The following is a 5337-nucleotide window of genomic DNA, read 5'->3' on the forward strand; positions in this document are numbered from 1 at the left end:
AATTGACAGTTTAGATTCTCTCTGGTATGTTTAAAAACTGAATAAAAGGAGTGTTAGTGGAGTTTTTCTTTGGATACGTGATGACAAAGCAGTTCCAAAACCTACTGTTTTTACTACTGAAATTTAAATTGTGAGATAGGTTTTAAATGTCTAGAATGCAACTGATAAGCTTTTCTTGAACTGTTAGATTCTTTTTGAAGTAGAGTTTTTTCATGTTTAATTTGTATTTGTAAAAAAAAAAACAAAAAACAAAAAAAATTAAAAATCTGAATAACACAAAACCAGAGCAAAACTGTTGTGCCTTCTATTTATCTTTGATTCCAGTCTTGGCAATTGTTTAAAGAAAAATAATAAAAAAGAAACCTAGAAAAAAAAATTTGCAACCTGTTACCCCATTGTTATTCCTGACCTCATTAATTTCTCTTTCTGGTTCCACTGGGAACTAAGGAAGGAAAATGAGTTAGGAATGGAATATACAGGAGTTATTCCAGTGTGGAATTCACATAAAGAAATTCTCACCAAATTACTTTGATCTGACCCCAGGGAGCTGGAAAAAGTCCCAGCCAAAATACATTTCTTGACAACTGGATATTCATGGAATATTATGGCAAAGGTGGCCAAGTTTCGAAGAGCTGGCTGTGAAAACTCCAAGAAGAAGATCTATTTGTGAATTTAGAAGTGCTTCGGCAGTATTTCCCACTGCAGTAATTTCAGAGATCTCACATAAATTTAGAACTTTCACGTTCATTGGGTCTTATTGTAACAAGACCCAATAATGATAAACTGCTCCATTCTGTTTATTGTAGAAACAGGAGAAGAGTGTCTGTGAATCTTTTTATAAAACGATTTCCTATCTACCTTGGCTCCCATCCTTGTGAGTTTTAAAAGTTACCTTTCAGAGCAAAAGTATATTTTAGTTGATTCTGGCTTGGTTGGCTCAAGCATAGTTTCTTTGTCTGTATGTTCATGAAATGTCACCCCAGTGACTACTCTCTGCCCCCTGCACATTCTCTTCCCTGCTCTTACCCCTCACCCTCCAATTTACACCCTTACTCTCTGTGTGTCCCATCAACTTTCCCACTGGAAGGCTATATGAAACAGCAGTGACACTTTGGTGTGTTTTCAATATAGGATGTCACCTTTCCAGAGCCTTTTGCATTTAAGATGATCTCTGATTCTGTAGTAAAAACCTTGTCTGTTAGAGGAGTTTCCGGGATCCACCATTGCAGGGAGGAATTTTTTTAAGGTTGGGCCCTTCCCAGTAATCTTGAAATCAGACATATGGGGAACCTCCATCTCAGCTTCAAAAGAAGCCATATATTGGACTCTGTCATAAAAAAAGGAGATACATTTGGGAGCTTTTATACAGGTGGAGTGGACAGAAATTCAGGGTGACTAGATATGACAGGTGAGAAAAAGAGGGTTATTGAAGAGTATTAAGAATTTCTGCCTGGGTGACTGGACAGGTGGTTGGACCATTAGCTGAGATGAGAGACACAGGATGGGCAACAGCGCTGGTGGGAAGATCACTCGTCCTGTCTGAGGAATTTGAAGTACCTGTTGGACAGCTGAATGAAGTACATGTGGGATAGGTGTGTGATGTCCACAACCATTTGGGAAAATGGGTCTGAACCTCAGGAGAGAGATTAGGCTTGGAAATATGGCCTTACGAATCATCCTCACAGATCTCATCTGCAAAGGTTGAATTCTAGAAAGTTCCTCCTTTTTTTTTTTTTTTTTTTTGCGGTACGTGGGCCTCTCACTGTTGTGGCTTCTCCCGTTGTGGAGCACAGGCTCCAGACGCGCAGGCTCATCGGCCATGGCTCATGGGCCCAGCCGCTCTGCAGCATGTGGGATCTTCCCGGACCGGGGCACGAACCCGTGTCCCCTGCATCGGCAGGCGGACTCTCAACCACTGCGCCACCAGGGAAGCCCTAGAAAGTTCCTCCATTTAAGAGGTGCTCCAAGGAAATAGAAAGTTGAAGAGGAGGGCAAAGGGAGCGGCCAGAGGGGAAAAAGGGAAACTGTGCCATGTCCCAGAAGTCGGGGGAGGAAAAGTGTAGGGAAGAAGGAGCCATTGAAATTTTCAAAGGCCACAGAGCCATCATAAAGGCAGGAGCAGAAAAGTAGATTTGAGATTTGAAGACTTTAGTCAATCAGTTCCCATCGACTTCAAAAGAACAAAACAGGGCTTCCCTGGTGGCGCAGTGGTTGAGAGTCCGCCTGCCAATGCAGGGAACACGGGTTCGTGCCCTGGTCCGGGAAGATCCCACATGCTGCAGAGCGGCTGGGCCCATGAGCCATGGCCGATGAGCCTGCGCGTCTGGAGCCTGTGCTCCACAACGGGAGAAGCCACAACAGTGAGAGGCCCACGTACCGCAAAAAAAAAAAAAAAAAAAAAAAAAGAACAAAACAATAACACAAAGTTGTTTACTTGTGTTCTTTATGTGACTAAATATGTCCATAACCAAGTGTTAAATAATGTACTCATTATGTGCAAAATGACTTTCCAAAGAGTTGGCCATTGTATGTAAGCTGCAAGACAGAGTTTTATATGGTCAGCTATGTATTTCTTGGACCTGAACCAGACCCTGGAGAATTTGAGGGGCAAATCTGTTCTAAACCTAATTCTACAATTTTTACAGTTGCTAAAACATTTCTTCCCTCCTTCCCATCTTGTCTCCCTGATGCTGTTTAATGCCTCATTTCCTTCTTTTGCCTAATTTTTTGGAGATGAGGGCAGGCAGGTGAGAGGCAGCCTGTCTGAATCATTATATTCACTCGGTGGCTTCAATTATTATCATTATTATTTTTAAAATATTTATTTATTTATTTATTTTGGCTGTGCCGGGTCTTAGTTGCAGCACACGGGATCTTTGTTGCAGCATGTGGACTCTTAGTTGTGGCATGCATGTGGGATCTAGTTCCCCAACCAGGGATCGAACCCGGACCCCTGCATTGGGAGCGCAGAGTCTTACCCACTGGACCACCAGAGAAGTCCCCGATTATTGGTAATATGTCATCTCTGGGAGATCTGCAGCTTAGTTTTCATCCCTGATTCCTTTTTGAGATGTTTCAGGATCAACAACCTATTTCTCAATGTTATTCATTCTACCTGGAGGCTTGTGCTAATTATAGTTGATACGGACATTGCTGGCTTTTAGGGGATGTCATCTTTTGTCGTCTCTTCCTTGTTTGTAAACACTGGTTTAGTCAATTCACATCTCTCCTCCATTTATTCTAAGATTTGTCTCTCTCCTATGGAATTGGAATCTTTCGGTCTTTGGAGATGCATGTGAATCCTTTCTATCCTCCTCAGCACTATTTCTAAACTGTTGAGTCTTTTTATGATAACTAAGAACCAATAAAAAAAGCCAATTAAGATGACTAAATGGTGAATAAGACTGCCCAAACTTCCTGTATATATATTTGCTAACATGAATGTACTATGGTTTCATCTTGCTAGGATTTGATTGAGGCTGCTATGTATGGTTGTGCAGGCTACTCACTGCACGATGGGGATGAATACGGGCTGAGGTGCAGCTGGCAGTACACTCATTAAGCCACGTGCTTTGGTGTGGGGCTGGATCTTTCCAGGGACACAACTCCTTATTCTAGTTCACACAAAGGCCCTTTATCGATCAGCAGAGTCCTGAATCTTATCATTTTGCACAGCTCCTCAGCCTACAATGCTATCACAAAAGGGAGGGCACAGTACAGACCTTGCCCAAACGGTCTTAATGTGAGCGCACCTAGAAAGTCTGGAAGAACATATAAGTCTTATCTTCAGGTCCCAGCTGTACGTCCCAGCCCATTACAGGGTTCATTCATAAGGGACTTGCAGCCACAGCTCCCCTGCTCTACAGGACTAGTTCCCCGCTCCAGATTCTCCACTGGCACCAAACCATACTTCTGTCTCCAACATGGCCACTATCTTATAAGAAGGAGGAAAGGTTCTCCCCTTTGGACCTCCTGTTTTCCCCTCCCACCACACATAACCCTTCTGTGCCTTTCTCTCACCCACCCCACTTCCAGGGTCTTGACTCCTCTTGTGCTGGTTCTCAGGCTTTCCATCTGGTCTTCTGTTACTGGGTGCCCTGTTGTTAATTCCTGATGGGTAGAGGGGCAGGGGTGGGCATAGAGAAGGCAGAGGACCAAAGAGGTGGTGCCAGAGACTGTCAGCACAGCCCCTACTCCCTGATGTCACAGAGGCAAGCAGCCTGGGGACTAGATTTCTGAGGCTCCAGGACAGGGCTGAGAAGGGCCATCTGTGCCATGGCTGCAGCAAGGGCTTCAGCAGATGGATTTGCAGCCCCTCTCACGTTCCATGGACCATTCTCAGCCCAGGACTGTGGGCATCTGTGACCATCAGCAGTGGTTGTCTGCATTTTACTGACCTCTGGGTGGAAGCTGAAGCTTCTAATATCTTGGACCGCCGCTCTAGAGAGAATCCTGAAAGCTAGTGGTGAACCTCCATGTGTAGAGCCTTTTGTAGAGATTCAGAGTTTTATCCATAATTCCCCCAATATTAAGAACAAATGCTGTAAGTTTCGTTTGTTTGCTTTTGTTTTTGGGTTTTTTTTGGGCCATGCTGTGCGGCTTGTAGAGTCTTAGTTCTCCAACCAAGGATTGAACCCAGGCCCCCCTGCTGTGGAAGCACAGAGTCCTAACCACTGGACCACCAGGGAAGTCCCCACCCCCATTTTTTTGGTAAGTTTTAATATTGACAATAAGAGTGACTTGGAATTGTTATGCCAACTTCTTTGGAAATATCTTAAAAGCATGATTACCCATCTATGCTGTATTTAAAACTTACAAGTTTTGCTTAAAGTCAGACAGAGAAAGACAGGTAGTGTATGATATCACTTATATGTGGAATCTAAAAAATACAACAGACTAGTGAATATAACAAAAAAGAAACAGATTCACAGATATAGAGAACAAACTAGTGGTTACTAGTGGGAGAGGGAAATGGGGGAGGGGCAAGATAAGGGCGGGGATTAAGTGGTACAAACTACTAGGTATAAAATAATTAAACTACAAGTATATATTGTACAAGACGGAGAATATGGCCAACATTTATAGTAACTATAAATGGAGTGTAACCTTTAAAAACTGTGAATCACTGTTGTATACCTAGAACATATAATGTTGTATTATATACTTATTATTATTATACTTCATTACAAAAAAGAAAAAGAAAAAAAAAGCTTACAAGTTTTGGGTTTCACTTTCTTTCATTTATCATTGATATAGGATGTATTTACCAGGTAAAAGCTACTTGATTATAAACTCCTTGAGGGGTTTGCTCCAAAAATTACTCTCTGTTTCTCCTGT

The sequence above is a fragment of the Mesoplodon mirus genome (genome assembly GCF_964341445.2).
Source record: "Mesoplodon mirus genome assembly, chromosome: 4".
Taxonomy (NCBI): domain Eukaryota; kingdom Metazoa; phylum Chordata; class Mammalia; order Artiodactyla; family Ziphiidae; genus Mesoplodon; species Mesoplodon mirus.